Here is a 15523-nt window from a genome sequence, read left to right on the forward strand (position 1 = left end):
TAGCTCTCATGCCAGATATGATTAGGATACCTGACAAATGTCCAGAAAAAACATTACAGGTTTTCTTTATTCTAGCAAAAAATGGAGGACCAAATGCCATTTAGCAACAGTTAGTCAAGAGAGAGTAGGAACTCTGAAAGGTAACTTTCTGGCAACTTCATTGCCTATATTCACTTTGGGGTTCAAGAATAAAGAGAGACACTTTCCATCAAAACAGACCTCAACTTTATCCTTTCAAGGCTAGATAAGTCTAAGCATAGAATAAATAAGAAAGAAGTCAAAGAGATGAATAGAATCTTGGAAAAATTAGAAATGATAGACTTCTGAAGAAATCTGACTGGGTATATAAAGGAACATATTTTTTTCTGCTGCATATTGAACTTTTACAAAAAAATGACCATATATTAAAAATGAAAACCCCATAATCAAATGCATAAAATAAATATTAAATGCACCCTTTGGGGACCATAATGCAATAAAAATTACATTTAATAAAGGGCCATAAAAGCATAGGTGAAGAGGTAATTGGAAAAATAATAATCTAAACCTAAAGAATGAGTGGGTCAAAGAACAAGTCATAGAAAAATATCAGCAATTTTATTAAAGAGAATTAAAACAATGAGACAACATACTATAATTTATGGAATGCAGCCAAAGCAGTACTTAAGGGAAAATTTCTATCTCTAAACATTTTCATCAATAAAATAGAGAAAGAAGTTCAATGAACTGGGCATGCAACTAAAGAGAAAATTGGAAAAATAACCAATAAAAATTTTAAACACCAAAATAAAAATACAGAAAATCAAAGGAAAGATTAATAAATTGAAAGTAAAAAACTGAATTAATAGGAGCATTTTAATTTAAAAAAACAATAAAATAGGCATATTATAGGTTGACTTAATAAAGAAGAAAAAAATTAAGATGAAAGATTAAATTATTTAATAAAGAAAAATAAATTACTAGAGTCAAAAATTAAAAGGATGAATTCATAACCAATGAAGTAGAAATTAAACCAATTTAGGAGCTATTTTACTCAATTATATGCCAATGAATCTAATAAGATAAGTAAAATGAATGAATATTTACAAATATATAAATTACTTAGGTTAACCAAAGAGGAAATAAAATACTTTATTAAATCTACCTTAGAAAAAGAAATTGAAGAAGCCATCAATGAATTCTCTAAGAAAAAATCCCCAGGATCAGACAGATTCACAAGTGAATTCTTCCAAACATTCACAGAAAAATTAATTTCAATATTATGTAAACTATTTAGAAAATAGGGCATAGAAAGACTGATCAAATTCCTTTCATGATACAAAAAAGAAAACTAAAGACCAATTTCTTAGTTAATATTGATGCATAAAATTTTAAATAAAATGCTAAGAAGAAGATTACAGCAATTAATAACAAAGACCATGCCCTATGGCCAGGTGATATTTATACTAAGAATTCAGGAGAAAAACTATCAGCATGTTGGGGAAGGAGTGAAAAGTGGGAAAGAATTTGGAACTCTTTTTTAAAATGTGTGTAAATTTTCTCATGCAATTGAGAAATATTTATTGAAATGAAAATAATTTTTAAAAGAAAAAAAGAATAGAACTGGTAAGGTTAAAGTCCAGAATGATATGATGCTTGCCACACATTGTAAGAAAAAAAAAGTTCTTTAAAAATTATATCTGCAATGAAAATGATAAAGGAGATAGGTCAAAAGATAAACAATATGATGGTGATAATCAGGAGGACCTGGGTTCAAATACTGCCAGTCATTCCTAGCTGAGTAACCTTGGGCAAGTCACTTAATCCCAATTATCTTTCCCTTACCACTGTCCTTCCTTGGAATTGACAAATAGTATTGATTATAAATCAGAAGGTAAGAGATTTTTTAAAAATAGAAGATAAACAATTCAACTTAGTATGGTTTCACTAAGATTATTCTGGATTACTTTGATGTTAGTGTTATCATATTCATAGATTACATAAATAATAAATATTTATTAATTACATACAGGTGACAAATTATTTTATTGTAGGTCTATGGAAAGGTGTAGGGCAATGGAATGCTGAATTTCAGTGACATGTTTGAAAAAGAATTTCATAAACCTTTTGGATAAGATGGAAAAATATAGACTCAATGACCATAGAGTTAAGTGGATTTGTAACTGATGGAGCAGTCTTAGGAATATTCATTTTTTAATTTGGAGAGCACTAAATGCAAACTAAAGGAATGTGAATGTTATTCAATAGATTATATGTAATCACTGGGGGTTTGAATAGATGAGTGATAGAAACAGATATATAAATAAAAATGTCTATCTATCATCAGTAATAATAATAATAATAATAATAATAATAGCATTTATATAGTATCTATTTTGTCCCAGGCACACTGAGAAGTGCTTTATAATACAAAGTCAAAACCCTAATTATTGGTTCTATACTTATCCCCACTTTTGAATGGAGGAAACTAGGTAGACATAGGAGAAGAGACTTACTCAGAGGGAAATAACTATTAAGTACCTAACAGAAGATTTGAATTCATGTCTTTTCTGAAGCCAAGTCCAGCATTCTATTCATAGAACCACCTAACTGCCTAGGGTGATAAATAGGGGAAAAATGGTAAATCTATTTTGTGGGATATAGAATAAATAGGAAATAAAGGGAAAATGTATCATGAAGCAAATACTTGTTAGGAGACTATTAAATCAATACTCCAGGCAGGAAACAATCAGGGCCTCTAAAATAGTAGTAATGGAAAGAACAGCATATTGATACCTAATTGCATGTGGGCAGTAAAAGAAAAAGAAGCATCAAAGATCACCGAATGGTTATAAATAGAAAGATTGAAAGATTTAGTAATTCTTAACCAACTTATGAAATAACTAGTCAGACTACCTAAATTAATTAACTCATTAAGTACCATACTAATTAAACTATCAAAAATATTTTGTAGTACTAGAAACAAAAATAACAATTCACTTGGTAGAACAAAGGTCAAAATATAAAAGGAATCAATGGGGAAAATGTGAAGAAAGGCAGTCTAGCAGTATCAGATATCATACTGTACAAAACTATAATCATGTAAACAATCTGGCACTGGATAAGAAATTGAGTGGTTGATCAAGGGAATGGATTAGATATACAATATATAAAAATAAATTTTCACAGTAACCTAGTTTTTTATAAACCCAAAGAAACAAGTTATTGTAGAATGAACTCATTATTTGACAAAAACTCCTGGGAAAACTAGAAAGTGGGCTTGCAGAAACTCAGCATAGACCAAAATCTCATATTCTACCAAGTACAAAAGCTTAAAAGAGGTAAACAATTGTACATAAAGGATACTATCATGAGTAAATTAGAACACAAAAACTATTATGCCATAGTTATGGATAAGGGAAGAATTTATGACTAAACAAGAAATAGAGAGGATTATGGGAAGTAAAATGGAAAATTTTGAAAACATGAAATTTAAAATGTTTTGTCCAAACAAATTAAATGTAGTGAAAATTAGAAAGGAAGAAACTTGATGGGGGGAAGATTTATAGCAAATTTCTCTGATAAAGATCCTCATCATTTCTCAAATATATAGGGAACTAACATGATTTATATATGTATACATATGTAAATATATAAAAAAGTCATCTCCCAATTGATAAATGGTCAGAGGAAATGAACAGGCAGTTTTCAGACAAAGAAATCAAAGCTATTAATAGTCACATGAAAAAATGCTCTAAATCATTATTGATTTAAAAAAGGCAAATTAAAACATCTTTGACGTAAACCTCATACATATAAGATTGACATTCAGAAAGTGAAAACAACACATTTTAAAGGGAATCTGGAAAAATTAGGTATATTAATGCACTATTGGTGCAGTTATGGACTAGTCCAACCATCCTGGAGAAAACAGTAATAAAGAGCTTAAAAGAGGTATAAAATTGTGTATACTCTTTGACCCAGAAATAACACTATTCCATTTATTACAAAGAAAAGAGAAACTAATCATTCAAAAGATATTTATAAGAGCTCCTATTAGGGTGGCAAAGAATTATAAGTTGAATGGATGCCCATCAACTAGGACATGACTGAACAAATTGTAGCATATGATTCTGATGAAATATTATTGTGCTATAAGAAATGTCAAGGCGGGGGAGGGCAGCTGGGTAACTCAGTGGATTGAGAGCCAGGCCTACAGATGGGAGATCCTAGGTTCAAATCTGGCCTCAGACATTTCCCAGCTGTGTGACCCTGGGCAAGTTACTTGACCCCCATTTTGCCTAGCCCTTACCACTCTTCTGCCTTGGAGCCAATACACAGTATTGACTCCAAGATGGAAGGTAAGGGTTTAAAAAAAAAAGAAATTCCAAGAGGGATGGTTTCAGAAAAACCTAGGAAGAATTATATGAAATGATGCAAGATGAGATAAGCAGGACCAGTAATAATAATAATTTTAGGATTTTCAATTGTGAAAGACTTTAGGTACTTTGTTCAAGACAATGATCTAAGATAATTCCAAAGGATTCATTAAAAAGATGCTATCACCTGTAGAGAAAAAAAATTAATGAACTTTTGAGTGCAGATTGAAATATACATCCCCCCTTTTTTCTTGCTTCTTTTGTTTTGTCTGTAATGCGACTAAATAGAAATATATTTTGCATGACTTTGTGTGCATAATTAAAATATTGCTTACCTTATCAATGAATGGAAGAAGGGCAATATAGGAGAAAATTTGGTATTCAAACATTTTAAATGAATTTTTAAAATGAATAAATGAACCATTAATTAATCATTTGTTTTAGGTTCAAAGACAAATGGTAGCTCTACTCTATTTTTTCTTGGTTAAACAGACTAGAGCAATGATGGCAAACTTTTTAGATGCCATGCTCCACCCACTGCACTGAGGGCTGGACATGCCCCACCACCACCACCACCACAACCCCCTTATCCCACACAGAAAAGGGAGAAAGCACCTCCATTGGGCTGCTGGGCAGAGGGTTAGGTGAAGTTAGGAATGTCTTCAGCAAGTGTAGAAAGGAGGAGGGGAGTGGTCCAAGCACTCTGCTCCCCTTCTTCTCTGCCACCTGTGAGCCACCCACCTTACTCCCTGTGCACTCCCATTGGGCTGCTGGACAGAGGGGCAAGTGATGTGAAAAAATGTTGACAGGAATAGGGGTGGGAAGCTCTACCCAAATCCCTCTGCCTTTCTAGTACAAAACTATGGAAGGGATGAGGGGGTAAGGGCAGTGCATGTGCCCATAGAGAGTGTTCTGTATGCCATCTTTGACACATGTACCATAGTTTCACCATCACTGGGTTAGGGAAAAGAAATGGGGATATTTGGTAAATGTTCTATCACAATTTAAATTGCTAATGAGATTTGAAGGTTATTAAGGGCCTAAAAGAAGATGGAAAGTGATCCTGGAAATGGTGAAGTAAAATTTGATAGTAATTAGGGAGTTTATTTTTAAATTTAATAATTCATGCAATGTGGACAATTTCCCCCTTATGTTTGCAGAAAAAACAATTGCCAATTTGGGATAGTTTGTGGTATGAGAGATAAATTCCTCAACTGTATTTCTCATCAGCCTGGAATAAAACTTTGGGGTTCTGTTCTCAAAATACCTAAGAGACGTTTAGTAATATCCTTGGAAGGTAATTTTTAGGGTGCCTGGAGGCACTAAAAGGGAAATTGGAATGTGGGCAAAGAAAGCACTGTACCTAAATCCCAATCATCATTAGTCATCTTTGGCTCTAACTATTATAGTTCAGAAAAAAAAAAAACCTATATACAATAAAACCTCAATTATTCAATCTTCAATTAAGTGGAAATGATTTATACCCTCAGATTTGTGGGTAAAAAGGGAAATTTAGAAATAAAAGCCATAAAAGAATTTTTCTGAGGGGCAGTTGGGTAGCTCAATGGATTGAGAGCCGGGTCTAGAGATGAGAAGTCCTGGGTACAAATCTGACCCCAGAGACTTCCTAGTTGTGTGACCCTAGGCAAGTTACTTAACCCCCATTGCCTACCCCTTACCACTCTTCTGCCTTGAAACCAACATTGGTTCCAAGGCAGAAGGTAAGGGTTAAAAAAATGTGTCCTATTTTATATCTTTATAATATCTTACCAAGAAAATACCAAATGCAGTAATATTCAGAAATAACTAAAGAACATCTTTCTTTCCAACACAAATTTTCCATAGAAATTATAACCTCCTGTAGTTACATCTTAAAATTCTCATGGGTGGACACCTGAGAAGGAGATTGGAAACTGAGGGAAAATGGATAGAGGAGAGAAAGAGAGAGACATAGGAATAAAGACTCAGAAATAAGGAGTTAAAAAATATGGGCTACATGTTTCTGTGCTCCCCTGATGGAATTGAGAGAGGGCTCCACACGTGCCCTCAAACTTTTATTGGAGAGTTTAGGAATGTGGAGTGGGAGGTAACTAATGAACATGTGACATGGCGTAGGCTTTAACATTGGCTCAATTGACAATCATGCAATCAAAAGAGGAGGAGGTTAATCAAACTTGTGACTTGGAAAGGAATGTGGTCTAACAAGGTGTGAGTTAGAACCCTGTGGTAAATAATGTCCTGCTCAGGAATTCTTTTGTCCTTTACACTGAAGATTTGGCAATTCAATAATCAATAAGTAACATGACCATGAGTCTGGTATATGAACACATAGGATACAATATCAATACATCAATAATACTTCCATGATGCTAATATACCTAGTATGCTACAGAAATTCTGTTCAAAACTCAAGGGACTTTCATCTTTCTTCTTCCCCCCCCTTCAAAATTAACTCATCTTAATATGATGCCTGTTCTTTTTATATATTGATTTAAAACATCTTACTTGACTTACTAATAATAACACTTACATGACACTTCAAAGTTCATAAAACATTTCATAAATATTATCTCATTTGGTCCTCTCAAAAACTTTTTAAGACCTACCAACCAAGGTTGCTGTATCAAATGACACAGTAAATATAAAAGTTCTTAGCATAGGGTCAGGCACATAGTAGGTATATAATAAAAGTTTATTCCCTTCCTTTTACAAATGAGAAAACTGAGTCAGCAGGAGACTAGGTTATTTCCCCAGGATCACATAGCTAGTAAGTTTTCTAAGGTTGAATTTGAACCTATATCTTCCTGACTCTACATTCAAAACTCTATCCACTGAGTCACTTAGCTGCCTCTATACTGTCCTTCTAAGAATTGTCAATCCAAGTATGAAACTAACAAAAAGAAAAGTCTACTTCTTTCATTCCTGAGTGCCTTCAATTAGTTGTAGATATGGAAGACTTTTAATTTGTTTAAAATATTGTATTTATTTTAATCAGTCAAATCCATCTTCTCACCTCTCCTGCCCAGGCCCTTCAAAATGAGAACATAAGAAAATCAAAACTCATTACAAACATGTAGAGTCAATCAAAACAAATTTAACAGTGGTCATAGAGTTGGAAATCTTAGCATTTAGGTGACTGTTATAAAGGTGTTCTTAGAAGAGAACTTGTACCTGCTGTGGAAAAGTATTAGAAATAGATATATAGAAAAATCCTTTAAATATGTAGCCTTATTCTGTTTCCCTGAGGGAAATTCTAAATATTACATTTTTTAAAACACTATTTTGTACTCCTTCCGTATTTTTATTTACCAATTCCTTTTTATCTTTGTTTCTAAATTGAGTATTTTCTGAGAATCCCCATAAGCAGCACTGACATTAAAGACAAAAACACATCACTGGCACTGGAGACAGAAAGTCTTGGTTCAAATTATACCTCTGGCACTTGCTATTGGGTGGCTTTGGGTGATTCATTTGACCCACCCTATGCACTATTTTCTTCATTTATAAAAAGAAAAGGTTAGTCTAAGTGACTTCTAAGGCCCTTTCCAACTACTGAACTGATCCTGTGATCATGATAAAGTTCAGGTTATTTTTACCTAGAATATTGATGAACAGAGTTGAGAAGTGATGGGGTATATAAATATTAAATATTTCATTAGGTAATTGGATCGTAGGATAAGAAGAGTAGTTAGAGAAGACTTACAGATCCTCCAAAGGACAGGTTCAGACGGAAAGCTTAAGGGGAGTAAGAGGGTATCAGGTACCTAGGGAAAAGGTATATATATTAGAAGATATCTATCCTGAGAGGTGGAGGACACTGAAGATAATCTATAGTTACTTTATAATTTTGGTAAAGATCAGCCCTAGTGTTGGCTAAACTAACCATTGTATAATTGAAAATCTGTTACCCTAAAAAAGAACTACATTTTCCAAGAGCCCGCAGACTTCCTGTCATTATGTACTTCCTGTAGAAAGGGGATATTAGGTGGGGATGTGGAGGGTCCCACCTCTTTACTTTCTGTCCCCAGCTTGGAGGTGGTAAGGTGGGAGTTTGAACTGGCTGATCAGCCATGGGCACGTGGTCTTAATGTTGTATCCTCTTTATTGCTTGATTTTTAATGATCATTAATAAATCTCCTAAAATATAACATTTTATTATTGAGATTTAACTTAATTTTTACACCATGAAACGCTCAACCAGATTCATAGAAGTGCATAGATGCTGTCTTGGGTTTCTCTGAACAGTGGGTTCACAGAAACTTCCATTAGTATGACATTTCCAGTGCATCCCAGTTTATTCCTTTGTGGTATGGTTGATGCCAAATGGGGACCAGGACTGGATTGTTCAGAATCCTGAGGAGGAAGGAATTGACAATAGAACAAGGGAAGAAGGAAAGAGAAAGGGAGGAAGGAAGAGGAGAAAGAGAGCAATAAAGAGACAGAGGCAGAAACAGAGAAAGACACAGAGAGAGAAACAGAGATTACCAGGCCCCTCCTTCCCGCTACTTTATAGCTAGGAAACGGTAGATACTAATCTCCCCTAAACCTATAAAGTACTCAAAAAACTGGGTGGAAGCTTGTTGTAGTTCTGATAGATAGATAGATAGATAGATAGATAGATAGATAGATAGATAGATAGACAGACAGATTATAGAAAGATAGAAAGAAATAAAGTATAAAAATAGAAAAAGAGGTAGATATTTCAATTAGCATGTGACATCAAGGTGGGGAGTGCCTAAGAGCCCTATAACTCTGGAATTTATAGAGATGTCCAATTTAAATTCAAGTCAGAACTGCCAACTGTTCTGAGCAACCAAGTTATTTTTTCCTTTTCATTGTGTTCTAAATCAGAAGAATTAATGAAGAAGAAGCAGAACTTCTTATTCCATGTTCTCTGACAATTGAAATAGTACTGGGAGTAGGAGAAAGTAGGACTTCAGGCTTGAGGAAGAGGGCATAGAGAAGCAATTAGGGGGTTGAAGTAAAAATTTTGACTGTTTGCTATATCTAGGTTTTGATGCTTATTGGTGTCATATTTTTTCTTGATCCAATTAAATTATGTTTTTACTATGCTTTGAGTTATATGTGATTTCTAATGATAAAACAAAGAGAAGAGTTTGCCAGTGGGTGGAACCTGAGCTAAGAGGATATTGAATTAAAGCCATATAAATATACTCTTGAAAAAAAAGATCTGGAGAGATTGTCCATATGTCTCCATAACAGAAACAAGGACTATCTCTTTGAGCTTTAAACTTTCCATCTTTAAACTGGGAATAATGGTATCCCCTTAACCCATAATAATGATGATTAATGAAGAAAATTTGAAAGGAAAATATTTAAATGAGTCAATGTAAAAAAATGCCTAGATTTCTCCCATACTTCTTTTCATCTTACTTTATAGGAACATGAAGAGTAGTTTTCTAATTGGTAACTACTTGTAACAAATAGATATAAGTGTGTAGTTTATAAATGTATATTGTAGATTCCCAATGGACCTCAGGGGTCAAATAATCGAGCTCTCTCATTTTACAGATGAGAAAATTGAGAACTAGAAAGTCACTTATCTCAATTTACAAGGAATAAGTTATAGCACCTGGATTTGAACCTAAAACTTCTGCCTGCACATCTAGTTCTCTGCCATCTTAAGCATTCCAGAGACTGTATGCCTATTCCTAAATCTCTTTTCACTAGCTCCAACCATATCCCCCTGTTTTATCCCCTGCCTAAAAGAAAATAAGAAAAAAAATGCCATAGTCTGAAATATGCTGATAATTCAGGCTAAAGTGGGTCGGATTTTTTTTCTCCCATTTCTTTCTTAATTATCTCAGAAACTGTTTCAAGCCCCTGATTTCTTTTTGACTGTGGAAACCTAGCCAGACAGACTCTTCAACTAGTGACAAGCTTCTTTGATGCTTATAATTCAAAGATCTATAGGACCACAAAGGAATTAGATAGCTATAAGGGGGGAACACAAAGTGGTTCATTTTTATTTAATTCCCCATGTTAATACTTAGATCCCTGGAAGTCATGATTTACTAAGAGTTATTTCTCTTTCGAAATTGTCAGCCCTCGCTTCAGCACAAAATATGCTACCCCCTCAAAAATTAGTTTTTTCCCCTCAGTTAACACATTGCCACTGAACATTAAGAAATGTCTACAAGAAAACAGCTGTATGAATTTAGATTGCTTTTTAAGTGCAAAAATAAATCAAAGATTGGCCTAAGACAGTCTATAGACATTACTGGCAAGTTCATTACTGGTTTCTTATGCCTTTATCTCATTTTGAATTTCCTTTTGTGCTGTAGGGTTCTTGATGCTTTTAAATACCACATTTACTTAACAAACAAAGCTCTAATCTTTGAGTTTTAATGAGTTGGCCAGGGTTTTGAGCTCACTTTCCTATCTATTTTTTTTAATTATCTAAGAAGTCACACCTGAAATTTCCTTCCACTCAAACAAGAAGTTTAAAAAAAAAACTAAAACCTACTTTAAAATTAGATCATTCCACTTACAAACAACATTTTGTCCTTGGGAATTAGGGCAGAGGGGGAGTCAACAACTACAAAACTGGTTCTGAAGCTGCCTTATGGTTCTACTGGCTTTTGCTGCACCTATCCTGACTGTCCCCTGTGACTGGATCTGCTGCTGAGAATGAGAACAAATGCTGAGTTTCCTTTCTGATCTTCTACATCAGAGTATATTTTTATAAATAAACTTTTGCCGGTTCAGAAGAGAGCATTTTTTGTTATAAACAATTTCTCTTTCAACAAGAACAATCCAGTGAAATCCAGCATAGAAATTAAAACAAATTAAAATCAATTAAAATAACTAAAACCGATGAAGATAACAATCATGTTTGTTAATCCAATGAAAGACAATTACTATTGGAATTCTCTCTTGAAGCCAGTTTTAGTTGACATCGTACATTTCAACCATTTTTTTAATATTCCTATATTTTGGGGTGATTTTCCTTTCCAAGAAAGAAAGAGTGAAGTTTAGAGAGTTAAGAACCTGGATTTCATTCTGGATTCTTCTATTGATGATGATGATGATACTTGGGGATTGTCATTAATCTTTCTGTGCCTCAGATTTCTTTTCTGAACTATAAAAAAGAGGGATTGATTAGATATTCTTTAAAGTACTTTCCAATTTTATTCAATTTAACATATATTTATTAAATTCCTACTATCATATGATAACATGTTAAGCACAGGGTATGGAGAAATGAGAATAAAATAATTTTTACTCTAAATGAGTTTAGATTATACTGAGAGAAACAAGTTCTATATAGATAAATAAATGCAAACTATATACAAAACAATTTGGTGGTTGAACTGAGCCTTTAAGCAAGTAAGGGGTTTTAAAAGAAAAGATTCTAAAAGAGGAGAGATTTTGAAAGACAGATATAAAGAAAAAGAATATTCAACACATTTGATACAGCCACTACAAAAGTATGGAGATGGGATGGAATATTATGGTTGGAAAATAGCAAATAGGCCAATTTGGTTGGAACATCGAGGGTGCATACTGTGAAATCAGTCTGGACAAGTAGGATAGAGTTAGATTTTAAAAGGCTTTTTGCCAAACAAGAGAGTTTGCATTTTTAAATTGCATTTTTTTTTCAATGAGAAAAACTTGCCTTCTTTCCAACTCACCTGAGCCATCTCCTAAAACAAGGATGAAAGAAAAACAAAACTACTCCCATAAACATGTATAGTGAAGCAAAATATATTTTCCCATTGACCATGTCCCCCTGAATTACAGATACATATGCCCATAATATAAACACATATATGTGTGTCTATATTTGTCTCAATTTGCACTCTGAATCTTTCAGTTTGCTATTAGGAGGTGGACAGCATGTTTTATCATTAGTTGTCTGGAACTGTAGTTGATGATTAATTTTGTCAGAATTCCCAATTCTTTTAAAGTTCTTTTTACAATAGTGTTGTCATAATTTTTTTCTTGTTATGCTCAATTCATTCTGTTTTAATTCATAATATCTACCTTTGTATCACTGAAAGAAATTCCTTCATCATTTCATATGTAAAAACTCTATTCTATCACAATTATATGCCTTAACTTCTCAAACATTCCCCAATTGATGAGGATCTCTTTTATTCCCATTCTTTGCCACCTCTAAAACATATATAAATGCTTTTTTCCATCCTTTGTTACTTTGTTTTTCTTAGAATTGAACTCTCCTTTACTTTACTCTCCCCCTCTCCTTTATCCCCTTCCCTCCCATTTCCAAGTAGAGTGAAATGTATTTCTGTACCCACAGTGTATAGGTGGGTGAATTCTTACTTCCTTTCACAAGTTCAGATGAAAGGGAAATTCAAGTGTCAGCCACTTTCCCCCCATCCCTCCTCCTAGTTCATATAAATGTCTCCTAGCAGACTTTGATTATGTGAGATAATTCTTCCTTTCTTTTTTTATATTTTTATAACATGGCCTAAATTTTCTGTTTAATTAGATTCCCTGTATAAGTTCTAATGACAACAATGTTCAGAAAGGACACATGTATCACCTACTCATATTTGAATTTAAGCAGTTGGTCCTTATTTAGTCCTTTATGTTTGTTTTTATATTTATTTTTTTATATTTCTCTTTACTCCTATGATTGAACTTTAAGTTCTGATCTTTTCATCAGAAATGCTTAGAAATCCATTATTTTATTAAAGGTTCATTTTTTTACCCATGGGATTATACTCAGTTTCATTAAGTTATGATTAGATATAAACCTATATCCTTTGCTTTATGGAATATCTTATTCTGAGTTCTTCACTCCTTTATAGTATTAGTTAAGTTATTCATGATCTTCATTCTAGCTCCTTGAATACTTGAATTCATTCTTCCTGAATACCTGTAGTCATTTTTTCTTAAGCAGGAAGCAATGGATTTTCCATAATATTTCTTGGGGTTTTTATTTTGGGATTTCTTTTAGAAGGTAACCATGAACTCTTTTAATTTCTTTTTTGCCCTTTTATTCTAAAAAATCTAGGCACTTTTCTTATAAGATTTCTTGACATATAAGAAATTTGAATGTCTAGGTCATTGGTGTTCAGGTAATCTAATGATTTTTAAAAACATTTCCTCTCAATCTACTTTCTATATCAGCTATTTTTTGAGATGAAATACTTTATATTTTTCCTTTCTTCAGTCTTTTTAATTAATTTTAAGATTTCTTGATGCTTCACAAAATCATTAGCTTCTATTTAGTCTATTATAATTTGGGGAAATTTTATTTCTTGGGTAAGATTTTGTACTGCTTGTGCCAAGCTGTGAATTTCCTCTCCAATTCTTCCAAAGCTGTAATTTCTTTTCCAATTTTCCTTTAGTGTTCTCATTTTATTCATAAAAATTTAAGTCTTTTTTATCTTGATTCTTTTCTTTTAGAATCTCTACCCAAACTGTTATTTTTTCCTCTGAGGCATTATTTATAGATGTTTTAGAATCATTCTCTTCTGTATTTGTTTCTCTAATGTCTCTGTCATCATAAAGCTTCGGTGGTATAATTTACTTTTTGTTTGTTCATTAATCCAACCTACTTTCTTGCTTCAAATTTGGTGTTAGAGTCAGGCTTACTATACTTCTGGAGGGAAGGTCCAGGTTGGTCCTGTTGCTACTTTCTTGGCATATTTATTATTATATTACTCAAGGTTTTCAAGGATAGCTCATGCTCATCACATACTAGCTTTCAGTCCTTCCTAAATGCTATGACCCAGGGAAAAATCAGATCATAACCCCCACCCTGATCTGAGATTTGCAAGTTGGTAACTGAAGTTTGAGTTTGAACCACAACAGATTGCTACTGGACTCAGGTAGCTAGAAAGCTTTTCTCATTCAAAGTGAAACTGTAGTCTCCTTTTTGGTCTGGGATTCCTGCCTTGATCATTATTAGGCAGACTTCATACTGGACTAGCAGTTGTGACTCTTCTATTTGCCTGGGGTCTGATCCACACTGTTGCTACTTGTCTGAAACAAAACATTTAGGTGAAGGTCTCCTCAATAGTCTGTCCTAGTTCTGTGTTCTGGAACTGAGGAATAGACAAGAAGACAATTGGTACCTGGCTACCACTGTATAGTCTGGGACCTCTTTCTTTCCCTGTTGCATAGATTCTCCAGAATTGATCCTTGTGTACACAATTTTGTCAAGCATCCATCCTTGAAGTCTACAGATCTCAGATTTCTTTTGCTACTCTGGGCTAGAAAATTATTCTTGTCTTTTTCTTGTATTTCAACTGGAGATAAAGAGAACCAGAAATTCTATCAATCAATTCTCACTCTTGCATTCTAGGATGATGTAGTCACCCTTGGGTGAACATTGTTCAGAATATGAATTTGCAAAATTAATAATACCAGAAGAGGATATTTCAATGGTTATATATGAAAGCATTGTGAAGTGAGTCAATGGTAACTATTAGCACTTTAGTATGCTCTTAGTTAAAGGTCACAGTTCTCCTAGGTACATGAGTCCCAAAGCAAAATGCCTATTGTGATCCAATTTTTAAGTACACACACACACACACACACACACACACACACACACACACACACACACACATACCTGCTGCAGAAATTCATCAATCAGTTGTTCAAGTTCAGGATAAAAATGTTTTATTGGCTAAGGTACATCAAAGTGGTGTTCAGAGTACTGAGGTGCTTGCTGAAAAGAAGGTCTATTTCTTACAAGAAAGGTGATATTCCTGTTTTACTAGGCAGAAAAAAAGGAAAGCGAACACTAAACCTAAAAATCCCAAAAGGAACTTATTCTGTCCTCTCATAATTGTTATTCTAGTGCTCAATAAATACTGGGTGATTAAATTGCCTGTGAACTTCTCTGAATATTTTGTTTAAATTCTGATTATTGGTTGTACTTAAACTTTTGTTTCTATGACTATTTTTCTGCCATATTCATATACATTCAAAATGACAAAAATATGTGTGTATGCTCAAAAATACATAGGAAAAAATGATTATGTGGATTTTTCAGGTGAGAGATGACAGCCAAAGTCTTGACCATGACCAGATATTTCAAATATCAAGTAGTCAACTCTCAAGTAGTGCCCTTATTTGCTATCTATTACAGATGTAAGCCACTCTAACCAGGGATTCCAATTTTTCATTGGACATGAATTCAAAATGGTAGAAGAAAAGCTCTT

Source organism: Monodelphis domestica, chromosome 2 (assembly GCF_027887165.1).
Source record: "Monodelphis domestica isolate mMonDom1 chromosome 2, mMonDom1.pri, whole genome shotgun sequence".
Lineage (NCBI taxonomy): Eukaryota > Metazoa > Chordata > Mammalia > Didelphimorphia > Didelphidae > Monodelphis > Monodelphis domestica.